The sequence below is a fragment of the Canis lupus genome, chromosome 29 (assembly GCF_003254725.2).
Source record: "Canis lupus dingo isolate Sandy chromosome 29, ASM325472v2, whole genome shotgun sequence".
Lineage (NCBI taxonomy): Eukaryota > Metazoa > Chordata > Mammalia > Carnivora > Canidae > Canis > Canis lupus.
In genome coordinates this window covers 35,388,542-35,406,589 of record NC_064271.1, presented here as the reverse complement: position 1 = coordinate 35,406,589, position 18,048 = coordinate 35,388,542, and the positions used below count along the sequence as shown (strand labels likewise).

The following is an 18,048-nucleotide window of genomic DNA, read 5'->3' as shown; positions in this document are numbered from 1 at the left end:
CTTATGAATTTGCATTAGTGCTAAAAACAGCAGGGGAATAATATAATTAACATATATGAAATTCCATTTCTAAACACAAAACAAAACCTAGAATGAACCTTACAAAGGACCTTTGGATAAACACTCTGTTATGTCATAGCTAACAATGCAATAGTCTTAATTATTATATTTGAAGATTTTTATTCTGTTAAGTGTGGGCTTTTCCTAAATTTCCAGCATGTATTTTAACACATGTCGAAATTTTTTTCCCCTGCTCTTTCAATTATACACTATTTAATGCCACAGTATTTATTTCTTCTTTAAGGTCCTTGGTTCCTAAAATTGAATAGCAACTTCACATGCCTACGCTTAGCCTGAAGTGTTTATATACTTTAATTAGTGTAGAAATATTTCCTAGCTTTCAAAGCACTTTTATGCAGACCATAATCCTAGGCAGAGGGAAAAATACTACTATTCAAATGACTACTCCGTTCTAAAAAGTACTCCAGAAAATGCAACTTTTTAGAAGAGGACTAGAAGAGGACTAAACAGTAACTTGGAAATTTCATGATAGTAAAAGATGATTCAATATTTTGCACTCAGCAATCTGAAGTGTGCTTCAGTTTTTATTTTAATTTTTCTGGTGAATCTTTCATCAATAAGACTGTCAAAATAACTTTCTGTGGGAATTTAACTGTTAATCAGTGAAAAAGAGACAAAACACTTAAGGGAAAAATTGGTCACATTACACAATTACATTGAAGATAAGCGCATGTGACAGAGTGGACCTTGCATATGGCAGAGGGATTCTCAATGCCAGCAGCAGCATAGTTGTAGCGTGTTTGCGTGAATGTCTCCTGGGGTGGTGTGGACCTGAACATACATACGTGCTGTAAACCTCAGTTGATGCAGCTGCAGGAACTCTATTTCTGAATCTCTCTTGGCCTCAACATGTCATATGTAAACATACACGAGTAAAAGGATGAATATAGCTGAATCTGATTTTGCATTTACGTGTCTATAACAAAGGACATACAAGTGAGTAATTTGCGTGTGGATGAGACTGCCTTCTTATTTGTGTTATATTGTATTTTCTAAAACATTTGATTGCCAATATTTATTGTCAGTGTTCTGCTTAGCTTCCTGCCATCTTGGCCACTCACCTCACCAAGATGGAACTTAAAGGAGTTCACTCAAGTCTTTGCTGCTTCAGAAGTTTATATATCCCAGACTGAGGATCATAGTGCTCCATCAGGAATCAGAAGGCAATACTAATGGCAATGTCATCTTCAAGAGCAGAGGACAAAGCTAGAGATGTATCTATGTCTCAGCAGGAAATTTATAGTCATGAGGTCACTGCTGACTATTTTATATTTTTATACAGTACCTTACAAGTTGATTTTAGCCTGCAGCAAGCAGAATATTTCTTCCCCCACGTAGTTCTCCTATATCTTCTCTTTCAGTAGATTGGAACTTATAAAAAAAATACCTTGCAATTTCTAGTGGCTCCTCTGTATCTTAAAGTAAGTGAGAAGAAAACCAGAGTGAGTTGGACATAGGCTTAACTCAGGGGCAAGGAGCCACTGATCTTGGATTAGAAGATGGAGATGCAGTTAAGAAGGGTCAGAAGAGGAATCGGGGAAAGATAATAAGCAGATAAATTCTGGCAGAGTTTACATGAAAACATCAAATGAAAATTTGAGTCATTGGTTTGTGCTACTAGTATATTTAGTAGTACAAACGTTCACAGAAGCAGCAAATGATTTCATGCACAATAGGGGAGTTGCTGATTTCTGTAGACCTGTTAGCCAAAACGGTATAAGTCTTAACATAACAATGCCAAGAGTTATTTAGCAGCTTTAAAGAGTCCTAGAGACAGCCTCTCCTTGTGAGGTTCCTGGATATTAAAGCCAATTTGAGTTGCAGCACAGTGCTCAAAGAATTCATACAAACCAGAGCAAGGGGATTGCATGCCAGTAATATATACATTCTTTGGATCTCAATTTGGTTTTACTTTCTGACAGTCCTCTCTAGAGACTCTTCAATGAATACATATTTCACCTTTAGGTTTTAGAGCTGCTGTTTCTTGCTTCCTTGTGTACCCATATAGCTGGCTTTTCTTCTAGATAAGTCTGTGGACTCCATTCCTGCCATGTCTCATATGAGGCATGATAGTCAAGGCAAATTGGGAGCCATGTGATTCCTTTAAAAAAAATGTTTTATTTATTTATTTCTTCATGAGAGACAAGCAGAGAGAGAGAGAGAGAGAGAGGCAGAGGCACAGGCAAGAGGGAGCAGCAGGCTCCATGCAGGGAACCTGATTGCAGGGCTCCATCCCGGGACTCCAGGATCACTCCCTGGGCTGAAGGCAGGTGCTAAACCGCTGAGCCACCCAGGGATCCCCATGGAGCCATGTGATTCCTTAGAAGAGGAAAGACACTTGCCAAAGACCAGTGATGTTATCATAACCAACAGCAAATCATTCAACGAATTTTTCAAAAATGCACTGTCTATGAACAAAATACAACCTCCTCTCACCCGGCTCCATGTGATATCTCATTCTGTTTCTCCTTTCTGGTTCACATTGTAAAAATGAGATGCATTTTTCTACCCAAAATGTGGTTCAGATATCAAGATTGATGATAACCATGCATGTAAGAAAGTGTGAAAAGGTTTATTATTCACAAAATGAGGCTTTCTGGGGAGGCTACCAAGTGGGTTCAGAAATAGCTTGAAAGAACAGGGAATGGACACTGGATGGTTTTTATCGTAGTTAGGAAGTAGGGTTGGCATGATTCCTGCACATACATAGGCTGGAGCTTGTCTGGTTTGCACTTCCCGCCAGCGTTAAAGGAAGGTGAGCCTGTGCTTTCTTATCAGCTTGCCTAGATACGAGCAGGAAGGGGATAGGGGTGAGGTGTGGCTTGAAAGCTGTCAACAGTCAAACATCAAAACTGGAATTGGACTTGTTATTACAACACTATCCTGGAACCATGTGGAGAAGTGGATTTGGGGAAGTATCTCATACACTGCAGAAAATGTCATACACTGGCCGTGATCTCAGACTCCCTTTATTCCTTGTTAGCCAGGCCAACAGGGGGCCACTTTCCACTTCTGCATTATTTTCTACTAATGAAACACAGTCACTTGTTAAATTAATATCCATTTTTTAAAATTTCCATTTTAAAAACCAAGATGGATATCAAAAATTTCTGGTAAATATGCAAAGTAAAAAAAACAGTTACTGATATAAGTAATGAATTATCAACTAACATGAATAGAAGGCTCTCTCCCATGAAAGAGGACTGGTACTTAAAAACTACGCAGATATCTTCTTCGGGAGATTTACATCTATTAAAGATAGGGCCATATTTTCTTAAAATTTCTCAAAGACAAATGATGCAATGCAGTGAATTTATGTATTCACTCCTAGCATACCATACACACTACCTGGAAATTTCCACCTCATTCAGACCAACAACAATAGCAACAATAACAAGAATGGAATTAAATGCACGGTAACTTTAGTTTCAGTGAGAGTTGATTGACAGTGGGAAATCAAGTCCTTGAAATATGTTAGTCCAAATCTGAGAAAGCAGAATATTCCAGAAATCTTGATAGTTTAGAAGTAGGTCACCTCGGTAATTAGTATCAAGGACCTCTTTTCTCATTATGCAAGGATGCCTGCTTATATGACAAGCACTGGATTAGGTGTTGGGGATACAAAGTTGAATAAAATACGGTTCGTGCCTTAAAGGATTTTATAGTCTATCCAAATGATACTTGGGATTCAAGGGTTCTAAGGACTCAAGGAATAAAAGTCATCTACTGGGTTAAAACCATGACAATTAGCTGACTAAGCAGCTGCTTTTACAAAAACATTGCCTACCACTACCCAGTGTTTTGAAATAAAAATTTCTGTGAAAAACAAGTCTCAAACTTCAGCATTATTTCCTTAAGCAATTTTCCTAAAATAAAAGGAAGACCAGCCAGGCAAGGACAAATTCTAAATTTGGTTTTGAATGTTGTCCATGAAAGACTGGCGACAACGTTGTCCAGCCTTCTTAATGTAATAACTAATTTCCATTTGAAACAGAGAAAACAGTGACTTGCAGCTTGCTGAAGTCAGGCACCTTTGAGAGATGCTTTATTGTGTATTCTGAGGCACATCTTTCCAGGTAATGAGGTGTGAGAGTCACTGATAAGCACATAGAATGTGGAAGAGAACAAAATAATAAAACAAGCAAGTTCACTCTTAGTCATGATTGCATATGGTAAATAAGCAAAATTCTTTCACTCAAAACGTTGAGTACGGAGAGTTGAAAATCTCAAATTTTTTTTTTTTTAAACCTACAGTCTGGAATTGCAAATGAATTTAATTCTCTAATCATTCTGGTCTAATTAGTGAAGAGCTGTAAACACGTATCACAAATATAAATGCGTAAACTTTATAATTTAGTGTTCAACTCCTGATTTTTGTAGGTGAATGTGAAAAAAAAAGTCAGTATGTTTTCCTTGTCAACTGGTGATGGGCCCCCCACTGAATATTTCAGGTAATGTTTTCAGGAGGAGGATGTCTGTATGTGTGGGGGGAAGTTATCACTCTTTCCTTGTTTTAAATTGGGGAATACTGTGTTTTGGAAATCCTTTGATTTACATTATTTCAATTAGTTCGCATGACAACATTCCTCATTCCTATTAGGTAAACAGAACAAATAGTTTTGTATCTGTTTGCAGATAGAGAAACTGAGATTTAGGGAAGTTCGTTCATTTTCTGTATCTGGCTACTCACAAAATCAGAAGAAAAGCCTAATCTATTTATTCCCAACCTAGAGCTCTATTACACAGCACTGTCTTCTTACAAGTAGTCTTCTGGAACCTCTGATTTTACATGAGTTTGGTACTTTTGATTTTGTGTATAATCATATATGTTGAATTTATTTTCTCTTTGAAGGCAAGTTCTGATATGAACCCAAAGAGTTCAGAGTAGGGAGTGAAGTACTAGATTACACTTACTAAAATTATATATTCTTCTTTAGTTTAAATATTTAGTTTAATATTTATAATAGTGAAACTATTGAAAAGTAAAAAAGGACGGAAATAATATTCATTTGGGATTTCTTCTGTGTTTGTCAAACCTTTTAATTTTAAGCAATTGGGTGAAGCTTTTAGACCATAGAATCCTAAACTCTCTTAAATCTCGCATTAAGGTTTTTTTTTTTTTAGGCATTAAATGTTTTATTTTATTGGTAATGCTATTTGTGTTTTTTAACTTTTAATTTTTATTTATTTATTTTTAAAGATTTTATTCATTATTTCTTTGAGAGAGAGAGAGAGCAAGCGAGAGAGCGCTGAGTTTGGGGAGAAGCAGAGGGAAGAGGGACAAGCAGAATCCGTACTGAATGCAAAACCCAACATGGGGCTTGATGCCATAACCGTGAGATCACGACTGGAGCCAAAAACAAGAGCCAGATGCTTAACTGACTGAGCCATCCAAGTGCCCCTGTGTTACTTAATTTTTTAAATAAATTGTATTGTTTAGAGTAGCTTTAGATTGATAGCAAGGAAGCCTTTTACCTGAGGTTCATCGTTTATTCTTGGGTTAATGAAATATAGATAAAGAGATACTGATAAAAAATCTTTAAGTGACAAAAAATTGCATTTAAATATCAAATATAGGCCTTACTGAAGATGCTAATATTGTTTTCTATCAGAATGATTTCATATTGATTAATTTGAATATTAGTGAAATCTCTGAACTCAGCAATTTGATTCATTTGTTCTTGGCTTAATCTTTCCTCTCGAGGTCTCTGTACCATATAGACTGTACACGACAATACCTAAAACGGTAAGTTGTCTTATGTAGAACCATAAAATGAAACCTTTAAAACTGTGTAATTCATACAAAGGTCTGCTATGATATCTATTTTAAGAGTTTGAATGCTTTATCTCCCCCTGGGTGATGGAGTTTTGTTTCCCCAGAGTTCTCAGTAATATTTGCCCCTGGTCTGTGTGGCTTGACTGAAGGTCATTTATATTCTTTGTGGAATCAAAACTCAAAGTTCACATGTGTCTGATCTTTTAAAAAGTTAATTGTGAGTTCTTAGGAGCTCCATTTGGGCCTGGAGCATTTAAAGGGTGAAAACTCTGATGTCCGACACTGTACACATGAGTCCAAAAGGTAGAACTTCTTGCCCTGATCAGGGCTTATCTTGAAAGCCCTGCTAATTTGCTTATTTAATTGGACTTCCTTTTTTTTTTTTTTTCAGAATTACCGTATTTTACCAAATAGAGTAATATTTAATTGCACCAAGAGGGCTGATGTTCACCTGATGCTTTAGCATCATTTTGACTGCTAGACATCTAGGTCCTCCAGGGCTATTTCCTGTCCTTCCCGGTGAACTGTACTGAGGACGTCCGCCAGAACCATTGGTGTCTTCTGCAGCTGTGCCAGTAAAATTCCTCCCCCTCACCTGTGCTTGCAGAATTGTGGGTCAGCCTGTCCTGTGCCGGGGTTGTAGTCACTGTGCTGCAGGTAATTAGCGGGTAGATGTGTGTTCTTACTCCGCTCTAAGGGATTATAGACAGACGCTGTGTAGTACAATACGGGAGAAAATGTCTCTTTTAGGATATCAAGCTGAGATGAAATAGCTTTGTTTCACGGAGATTTGGTTTGAAATTTCCTTGTCAAAAACATTCAACCCAGTGATCCAGTGTGGAGTGGAAAAGAACTCGAGTTTCAGAGATTTGGAGCTGTGCATGCTGGTTCCTCCTCACACGATTAGGAAACTGGGCAAAATCACAAAATGTGTTGGTCCATTTCATCCCAACTTTCACACAGTTAAGAGTGAACTTATCCCAAAGTCTCTTTTGAGTGACATGCTTGCAGATGTTTCTCACATTTGTTTCTTGGCTCTCTTGCAAGCTTAGCAGCTGTGCGCTTGTGAGCTAAGCCTTGTTTGTCTTCACGTGCCAAAGGGGTGCAGGGGCCGAATCAGCTCGAGCCAGTCTAATCTCTGGTAGGATCATTCAGGGGGAACTTGATCCTTAATGTTGCTGCAGTGGCATTAGCTCACCTCCACATCATCCCTGTGACTCCCAGTTTCCTGTCGCACCCTCTGGACAACTCAGGCCACATTTCCTATCACCCCATTCCCTATCATTCTTCGCTTGACTCCTTTGAGGTCTGGATGTGGTCTCAAATGGAAGTTTGGCAAAACCAGACATGAACCTGCTAAGATGGATTGGTGGGTGGTTGGTTCCTGGCGCGATCGGTTTGCGGTGTCAAGCTCTACAGAGTTGAAAGCCAGAGCGACTCTTATGTAATGGAGAAGAAAAATTGCTTCATATTTTTCAGCTCTGTTCTAGTTTGTTTCATGAGCATCAGCAAAAATAATCTACTTCATAAGGATAAAGGCCTGCATTTCCCAATAAGTCGTCTTTATCAAAACAGAAAAAAATTGTGAGGTCTGCTTCCTAGTAGATGTTCCCAAGGAATTAAAAACTAGTACGTGAAGTTAGTATTGATGCTAAATAAAAACACTGTTGAAACTCTAGATTTCTTTTTTTTAAAATTATTTAAATTCAATTTGCTAACATATAGTATAATACCCAGTGTTCATCACATCAAGTGCTCTCCTCAGTGCCCATCACCCAGTAACCCCTTCTCCCCACCCACCTCCCCTTCTGCAACCCTTTGTTTCCCAGAGTTAGGAGTCTCTCATGGTTTGTCTCCCTTTCTAGTTTTTCACCCCTCAGTTTCCCCCTTCCCTTATGGTCCCTTTCACTATTTCTTATATTCCACATATGACTGAAAGTGTATGATAATTGTCTTTCTCCAATTGACTTATTTCATTCAACATAGTACCCTCCCCTTCCATCCACATTGAGGTATATGGTGGGTACTCATTTCTTCTGATGGCTGAGTAATATCCCACTGTATATATTATATACACATCTTCTTTATCCATTCGTCTGTCGAAGGACATCGTGGCTCCTTCCACAGTTCGGCTATTGTGGACATTGCTGCTATGAACATTGGGTGCAGGTGTCCCAGCGTTTCACTACATCTGTATCTTTGGGGTAAATACCCAGTAGTGTAATTCCTGGGTCATAGAGTAGCTCTATTTTTCACTTCTTGAGGAACCTCCACACTGTTTTCCAGAGTGGCTGCACCAGTTCACATTCCCACCAACAGTGCAAGAGGGTTACCCTTGTTCCACATCCTCCCCAACGTTTGTTGTCTCCTGTCTTATTCATTTTAGTCATTCTCATCTCATTGTGGTTTGATTTGTATTTCCCTAATGACAAGTGATGTGGAGCATTTTTTCTTGTGCTTGTTGGTCATGGGTAGGTCTTCTTTGGAAAAATGTTTGTTCATGTCTTCTGCCCCTTTCTTGACTGGATTGTTTGTTTCTTGGGTGTTGAAAACTCTAGATTTCAAATAGATAATAATGTTGTTTGGAATAAGTGATATGTACTGCAGTGCTAAATACTTACTTTTGCTGCCTGGTGAACTTTGTCCTTCGATGATGAACTCAAATGTTACCTGTATTATGAAGGCTTCCACCATCCTGGAGCCAAATGAATCACTTCCTTCTCTGTGTGTCTAGCACAACTACGGTCCCCTATTACTGAGTGTATTACTGTGGTATATTTCTTTTTTTTTTTTTTTGGGTAGTTCATCTTATGTATTTAAGATCAGGGACTGTGAGCCACACCACTGAGATTGTAGTTCTGGCCCTGCCACTTCCCAGCTGTGTGACTTTATGCAGTCACCTGAATGTGTTCTGTGCCTGGGTTTCCTCATTTGCAAAATGGGCAGGATAGTGGCACCCACCTCCTAGAGCATGAGCAGAAATTGAATATTCGTGAAGGACTTCATTCCTAGTGCTAAGTAGGTATTATTTAACAAACCTGGGGATGCTTGTGTGGCTCAAGGGTTGAGCGTCTGCCTTTGGCTCAGGTCGTAGATCCTGGGGTCCTGGAATCAGTCCGCATCAGGCACCCTGCAGGGAGCCTGCTTCTCCCTTTGCCTATGTCTCTGCCCCTCTCTGTGTGTCTCATGAATAAATGAATAAAATCTTTAAAAAATCTGTTTGAAATGTTCGTATGTAGCAGAATCTATACCAGGCCTTGAGTGTACAGATACAGTGGAACGTCTGTTCTCAAGGCGTGTGTGTACTCGTGACCTAGACATTGAATGATTCAAAAGCACTCAAAGACACCATTCATTTATTGTACGTATTTTTATTGAACTCCTTTTTTGTTTGTTTGTTTAATGACTAGTTTCTGGTTGTAGGAACACTATAGTAAAGAAGACAAAAAGTCCATCCCTGGGCTTCAGTTTCGGTGCATGTAGGAACGATGAAGGAGGTGTGCCCAAAAATTGCTGTGAGGAGCCAGGGGAGGGTCCTCTAACTCAGCCTGGGGTGCAGCTAAGAATTAGGGAAAGCTTCCTGCATGAACTGATTTATCAGAAGAGGTAGAGGGGCTTGGGTTAGGCATATAGGTAGTAATGAAGTCACTGATACTCACTTCCTTAAAGCAAAAACTCCTGTCTTGTGAAGCTGCATATTTCTTTTGTACATGTGGAGTGACACTACTACCTTTCCACTTAGGAAATATGACAGTGATTGTGTCAACAGTTTCTTGAAGTGGGGCTCTTCATTGATATGAATATCTTCAGCGTCAATTCCCACGCTGTGGATCGGCCTCTTCTCAAGAACTTAGGTCTATCTTTATAGCATTTTACATGATGGAGCCTTATTGCAGCAATGGAGTTACAGCTGAAATAGCATAGAGATTAGGTCCAGATGATCTGGATTCAGGCCTTAATTCTATTGCTTGCTGGCTGGCTTTGTACAAACCCCTTTACTTATTTGAGCCTCAGTTTGTCCATATGTTGGGCTATTAATACAGCAGCAGCATACCTAACAGGGCTGTGGGAGGGGTTACAGAAAAAAAAATTGTGGAAAGGGCTTTATAAGCAGCAAATGCTTAATAGTAGAGTATTAATTATACTCCTGAAGAACAAATTATTTTCAGTATTTGACAAAAGATTCAGTGAGAAAATAGTATGAGTATTTTTATCAATAATTAATACTTGGTGATTAGAGTGAACATGTATTTACAGCAACCACCTGGGTACGTACCACGTATACAGTCCTGCCTCGTCAGTATTATTACCAGAGGAGGAGAACAACATGCTCAATATTATTTAATAGTATGTGGGAGAGCCAGGTATCAAACTTAAGTTATTTGACCCTATATCATGGATTTCTTTCCATTATGTAATGCTGCCTCTTCAGAAGTCTGGCGGCATCTGCTGTATCCTGAGGAATGTTGCTGAATCCTGAATATTGTAAACCCTCTGGGCTTGATTGTTATGCCACGTAATCCTTGAAAGGTGGGCTTCGCAGTGCTCTAAACTTTCAGTTCTTTACTTGATTTTGAAAAACTGCGAAAGACCAGGATGGGGAAGAGCAAGCAGATGGTAGTAACACTGAAAAAGAAAAACCATTCTTTCCTCCTTATTTCCCTTGTGTACAAAAGCTGCCATGCCTCACATCCCACATTCTCTGAGAAAATCTCCCCACCCCAAACTCTTAAACCTAGTCTCCTTCTGCTCCTCCTTGCTTCAATCCAGTTTTGCAGTCAAAGCCAGAGAGGGTTGATCTCAGGAGAAAAGGGGTGGAGAGCAAACGTGATCAAATCGATCATTCCAGAAATCTTTTCTTTCTTTCTTTTCTTTTTTTTTTTTTTTTTTTTGCTAGTTGAATAAGGAGGAGGCCTGGAAACACTCATACATTAACTTTTCTCTTGTTGAAAATTAATATTAGGTAACATGAACTGTTGTCACATTGCCTAGACTTCATTTTATTGGAATGAACTAAATAGCATAATAACTGGTAAAATTTCAGCCACATACTTGAATGTGTCAGCAAAGTACTTGCACTTCTTTCTTCAGTCTGAGTGAGACACATAAGTCTGAGTTCACCTGAAACCTATATTTTCTAAGTTCTGCTGACCCTCTGGTAAGATCCCATTGACTATATGTCATGGCCAGCATTTGTATTTGGAATTATGCTTTCAAGCTCTGAAATGTGCATTGACATAATCTCCCTGGCTAGGCATTTACTGGAACAATTGCAGATGTCTAACTTAGTTTACTAAAGAAGCACATTTATTAGTCTGATTAGCCCCATGTATATATTATTTTCACTCTGATTATCAAGCTGACCCACAATACATCTTTTTAAAGAAGAAATCCCTGAATAGCAGTGTGGAAGCAAGTACTGCTACTCTGGAAAGTAGTCAGTGTTGTCCTTTTCATATTGCTGATTACATTTGCAAAATTCAAATGTCCCAACAATACAAAATGTGCCGGAAACAATTGTGTTTTCAATTATCTTTCAATTTAGCTATTTTTGTAATTTTTGATGAAGCAAAGCATTAAGAAACTCTTTCTAGCATGTGTTTTGGGGACATGACCACATCGGTGGTCATGACAATAGTAAACTTCCATACAAACTACTTTATCATACCTCTCAGTGTCAGACTTTAATACACTTCACCCCACTCCATTCCATTTCCAAATTATTTGTGCTCTCTTTTTTTCACACTCTGTTAGTTGGTGAGTTACAGTCTTTTTTTCACACTCTGTTAGTTGATGAGTTACAGGGATAAAAAAAAAAAAATATCCCTGCCCTTGATAACTTCACATCTTACTGGAACGAACAGACAGTGTATATGTATAGACATAATTCAATGCAACTAATCTTACACTATATAGGGACAAGTTGCATGAATAAAAATGTGGGATCCTGGTGAGTGGGGGTGAGTGAATTAAGGACTTGAGTAGAATACCTGAAAAAGTTTACAAATCCAGGCTTCAGTAACCATTTTAATTTTCTAATAATGCATGGACTTGTTAGTGTTAGGTTTTTGATTAGATTTTCTTGGCAGAATCTGGAAATTCTTTAAGTATATTTGGCACTCAGGGCATTTATTGTAAGAAAATGTTATCGTGTTGTTTTAGGCGCTGTCTCAATTAAAGCAGCACACCTTTCCTTATGAAGCGCTGGAAGACACTCAACAGAAACTTAATAAACACATGTTTCCATTACACAGCACCCAGATCTCAAGAGTCCTGACTACCACAACTGTTAAAACAAATCTGTTAGAAAATTGAATAATCTTCCAAATGTTTGTCCACTCCCTAATTACTTAGCACTTACTTTTGGAAAATATCAACTCATGAAATATAACAATATACTTTGTTATGTTTTCTGAATTTTAGTCATGCCAACAGATGAACTTAATAGGGAGCCAACAACAACAGTGCAAAGCACAAGACATTTGATACTTTGGAAATCACTTTAGATACAAACCATGGAATAAAAAAATCCCATTTAACTCAAAAAGAATCAGTTCCATATAAATTATGTTTGTGAAATTTTAATTCTCTTTGAGGAAATATTTAAAAGTTCTCACTGATATATGGAGAAGGCAAAGCCCTTTAAAGGTATTAGAGTCAGAACATGTAAGACCGTACAAAATAGGTAGTGACTAAGCAGTTATTAAAATACATTAAGAAATAAACATACAAGTTTAAAATTGTACCATTGATAAGGAAATCTGAAACCTCAAATGGTGATCTAACACATTGAGACTGACACTATTTGTGTCCCTTTACAAATCTATAAACTACTATGGTGGAAACTGAAAACAAAACCCACAAAACCCTATAATACCTGTATGGTAGCTAACATAAATAAGTTTGCCAGATTCTTGTAAATTTTTTACTATCATTTAATAACTTTAAAATCTATATTCAGATTTTAGAAATTTGTACCTTTTTAAAGAGCGCAAAGAGAATCCCATTTCCATTTTCAGTACAAAGCTTGTGGAGATCAGTATCACAATTTTAGGACAGGTATATCCAAACAAAGTACTGGATTGAGTGATTTTTGACAGTAATCTGAGCAATTTAGGCCTCAAGAAGGATATAAGCTGTCTGTCTATGACAGTAAACAAAACCCTTGGAAAGACCTAAGTTGAATTCTTTTGAGGGAGACAATGTCAGGACTTGAGAAAAAGTTCATAATTTTCAACTTTGTTTCAAGAGAAGTATTAAGGGAAACTCTTGGCTGACTGTCAGTGAGTCTGGTTTCCATGACATTTTGTTTTCATCACCCCATCTATATCTGCATGCCTCTTTGGACAGACTATGAAGAAGAGAAAAATAATTATAGACCAAAATACACAAAGTCATTTGCAAGCATCTTGTAGAAATGCTGTTGTTGTTATAAAAATAAAAAGCAAAGGAAAATCTTTCAGAGAATAAGATTTTTAGACAGGATGCTTTAACCTCTCAATAGGAAGAATGAAACAATAAAATTCAAACAATAAAATTATAATTTCAAAATGGGATGCTTCTAGTCTAGCTAAGTGTAGGAATCATAGAGATAGATCAAGTTTTCCTAACATTTGCTCTGCCTTTGCTAAGTTTACAATACAAAAAGGGAAAAGGTGAAATGAAACATCATTAAATATGGAATATGAAAGAAATATATTATGTAATATAGAAATTATGGCATTTCACCATCTGAATTTTTAGTATTTGAGTTGAAGAATTGAGATAAAGGTGATCATGATGAAAATGCTGCTGCTGTTTTTATAATGGGAGGAGGTAAGAGGAGTACAAGCATCAGGTGTCCTGGCAAAGGGTATTATTTGCCAAACTAAAAGTTTGAATGCATTTTGAAAGTTCAGTGCTATCTGATGATTTTAGATTTTTGTTTCTGATTATTCGAACTCACTTTCTTCCATGTGAATTTCCAAGACACACAACAGGGTTTCTATGTATTTTGCTGTTAGGGAATAAAGTTTGTAATGGGTCTTGAATGCTATGGACTCAAAGGCACAATATAAATGTAAAATATTGTTTGCATTATTATTGCAATTCTCTTGGATACCATTTCTGTTATTACCATGTGTATTCATTCTGAAAAACTTCTCACATATATCTGAATCTGTGTGTGTGTGTGTGTGGGGAAGCTTTCTCCAGTATTGTAGCCACTATTTCCACAAAACAAATCACCCCAAAACTTAACAGTGTAAAGCAACTATTTTGTTTTGCTAACAAATTCTATAGGTCAATACTTTGAACAGGTCTATATGAGTATAGCTTCCATGATGAACATGTCTCTGTTCCATGATATCTGATCTCTGCTGAAAAGACTCAAAGGGCAGGAAAGACTCAATTGACGAGGCTAAGTCCTGCTCATTCCTGTGGTTGGTTTAGGAGCCAGAAGAATTTGAAGATTAGAACTCTGTAAGAGCACCTCTCTACTGGCATCTTTAAAGAAGGATGTCCTTAGAACAGCTGGATTTCTTAGAGAGTGGCTCAGAGATCTAAATACAACCCTTCAAACAAATAAGGTTGAGGCGGCATAGCCCTTGCTGAACTAGCTTGGGAAATCACACAGAGTCAATACTGCTGAATTCTGTTGGTTACAAGCAAGTCTACTCCTAGGCACGTAGACTCTAACTTTGGAGAAAAGTGTCAAAGTATCAGCAACTATTTTTTAAAAAGCACCGTAAGTAGGATTTTGTTTTCATTACATGTAATATTAAACATTGTTTGGCCAAGAAGAAAAAAATCAAAAAATAAAAACCAACAAACAACAAAAATCAACAAAACAAAATCCTTGAACAATTTGTGTATATTTAATTATTTTGCTGTATGTGTATTTCTTCCTTTGTTTTAAAAGACTTATTGATGTAAGATTAAAAAGTAATTTTAGTGTAAATATTTATACATATGTTAATGTGAGGAGAGGAGTTGCTATTTCCTGTTTGTATTGATTAGTGTTACATTTGATTCAACATAAAAGAAACCTGTTATAGTTTTTAAGCCAATAGCAGTTTTATTTTTCTGATGTGGCAAGAAGTCCATAGGTAGACAGTCCAGAACTCTTGCAGCTGTTTAAGATAGTCATCGAGTTTCTGGGTTCCATATGCTTCTTGCTCTGAAATCCTTTGCACAAGGCTTTGGTCCTTTTGTTCAAAAGATGGCCATTCTACATTTAGGCACTGCATCCAAGTCCCAGGTAAGAAGATAAGGGGGAGAATGAAAGGCAAGATGTGGTTTTAGCACTTTGATCAAAACAACGGTGTTTGTAAGACTCACTCAGTTGACTTCAGCTTAATAACTCATTGGCCAGAACAGACAAAGATGTTCACCCCTAGTCACATGGAAGACAGAGAGTAGGCACTTCGAACCTAGCACATGTACCTCCCATATAAAATCAGTGTTAGAAAAGAAGAGGAGAATAGATGGTGAATCTGTTCCTAGCACTTAGACTTAGCACTTAGCCCTAGCACTTAGCCCTAGCACTTAGCCCTAGCACTAGTGGTGTCTACCTCATGATGAAGGCAGTGAAATGGAGAGGAACCAGAAGAGTTAGTCATGGAATGTTAGAGTGGAAGTGTTATATGCGGTTTAAAAAAGAGATGGCTGGTGATGCCACTGTTTTCAGGTAGGAACAAAAATGGGACTTGTGCGACTGATCTATACCCAAAAGGCAGAAATTTGCATTTTGTTTATTCATTCCATAATTTATTTTTTTGAGGATGAATCTATAGTGTTTTCAGTAAAATAGGATAGAGATAGATACAAAGATCCTAGTCATATTGACTTCAATCATAATTGACTTTGAGACTTTGAAGAATTTCTAAATTTTTTGATCATGGATTTTTTACTACTTGGATGGTCCATAGTTTCATATTTTCAACCCATGTGGTATGGGTTTTATCAACAATTTTATTTCTACGTTTTGACTCTTCACAATAGTTTTTACTGCCTGAGTGAAACTAGAATCCAGCAAGAACATTCAAGAGAAATGCCACAAAACACCAAACACAACACTCTTACACAGTTAATGCTCTGACTTATATTTAGAATTTTATAAAACTGTTAGGTTTCTACTAAACTTTTAGAAACTATGATGCCCCAGGCACTGAATGTAAAGTCTCACTGTCAGGCTTTTAATATAATAAAGAGATGAAATAATAACAAACTGTTGCTTATAAATAACATGTACCTGTTTCTTCTTATATTCCATTGAGTCTATTGAACCCAAACCAAACACAAAATTTAGAGAACTCCAAAAGGAAAGCTAAGAATTTCTGATAACACTTTTGATAATGGAACATTTTGAAATTCCCCTTAATTCTCCATTAATTTTGCAGGTGAAGATATTTGAAAAGACAAATGATTCTTGGAAAAACTTCCTACAATTGAACACCAATAAAAAATAAATTAAAAAAAAAAAAAAAAAGAAAAACTTCCTACAGATTTGTATCAATGTGACTCTTAACTGTTTTGCTAACAGGTTACTTCTCACACCCTAAACTCTACTTTCCACTAATTATGCTCTTCCATACCTTTTCTCTCTTTCAGCAACAGTTTGAATGACCTACCTTGTCTTTTTATTTAGTTCCACCATGACTGTTCAGATACCAGATTTTAGCCTTAATATGTCCCCTTTCCCTTGCAGTTCAATAGGACTCCTATAATCTGATCAGTAATTACTATCATGATTTAGACAGAATTTTACAATTTATAAAGCAATTAATTAAAGTTAAATAAATCCTTAGAGCATATATTAAGCAATTTTGTGAACTACTTATATAAAAACGTTTAAATGTTCCTTTTAAATGTTAGTCTAGTATTAGCAGCTGAGAACTTACCAAATCCTATAAAAGCTCATAAATGAACATCTTACTTGAAGTCAAAACAGAGAGGCATATTTCAGAAATATTTTTTATAATATTGATTGTAATTGTGAACTCTAAGATGAAAAGCTAATTGTTCCTCAAAATACTTTTACTGCTATAATAAGAAATGGACTCAAAGTCATCTGAAATTTTCCCTATGTGTTGACATTTTGAGATTAAATTTTTAAAAACTAGCTCTTAGTACTCGGAAGATTTATATATTCTAGCAGAGAATCAAATATCCCAATCTAACAAGTATGCTTTTTTTCCTCATTGAAAATAATTTAGCTTAGCTAAGTAAATAAATATGAAAATAAACTGCATAATTTTTTAACATTATGCAATGTTATTGAATTTAAAAATCCAGTATAAACATCTACAAATTATAATATCTGAAAGTAATTAGGCAGTCAATAAAATAACAAATAGGAGAAAAGAATTATAGAAATGTATAAATAAAGAACTTAAAATTCAGTTGCAATAGACAAGAGAAGGAATTATGTGCATAATCATTATTTAAGAAAATATTTCTTTCTGAGCCCCATGGAATCAAACATTTTTCATATATAAAAATATCCAATAACTATGTTTATTCATCCTAAAAACCCATAGATTGTGAAGTAGCTGAAACAAGTTCATTCATGTAAATTAACTTTTTGTTTTATATAATTCTTTATTTTTCATGCATAGTAGACATTCAACACACATTTTTTAATAAATTTTTGTTTTATATAATTCTTTATTTTTCATGCATAGTAGACATTCAACACACATTTTTTAATAAATAAAATTGTTGATTTTAAAAATATAGAACAACATATTTTGTTGATATTTAAGAAGAATTTGTTAAGATAATTGCTTCTAGAGCCCACACTAAAAGCAATTATTCCAAAATGAGACTGTGGGTCCTCATTGCTCTAATAGCTCTTAGCCAAAAATGTAAATCAAAGAACTAAAATGTATTGTCTTACTTTATGTACAAATGCCTTTTTTTTTTTTTTTTTTTTTTTGCAGCTCTCTCATTAATACCTGATAAAAGCGCTTTAACTTTTCAGGTAATGTTTCTTCAAGTGTTGTCTTGGATTGCCTGCATCAACATTATCTGAAAGCTTTTTAAGATGGGAGACATAATAAATCAGACCCTCTGGACTGGAACCCTGGGATTTGCCTTTTTAGCAAGCTTCAGGAGCTTCTTAGCACCCTGAAGCATGAGAACCACTGCTTTTTGACTTCCAGTGAAATGAGGTTCCAATGCTGTTTGCACTAAAATCATCCCAGAGAGCT

At 36.5% G+C, this 18,048-nt stretch overlaps 1 long non-coding RNA gene across 1 annotated transcript in view; it reads left to right on the top strand.

Annotated features, from left to right (window-relative positions):
• Positions 1–6,271: 6,271 nt before the first annotated feature.
• Positions 6,272–18,048, top strand: part of LOC112650750 (uncharacterized) — a 103,555-nt gene continuing 91,778 nt past the window's right edge. The window contains exon 1 of the long non-coding RNA XR_007407198.1: positions 6,272–6,514. This is a non-coding gene — a long non-coding RNA (uncharacterized LOC112650750). The remainder of the gene's footprint in view (positions 6,515–18,048) is intronic.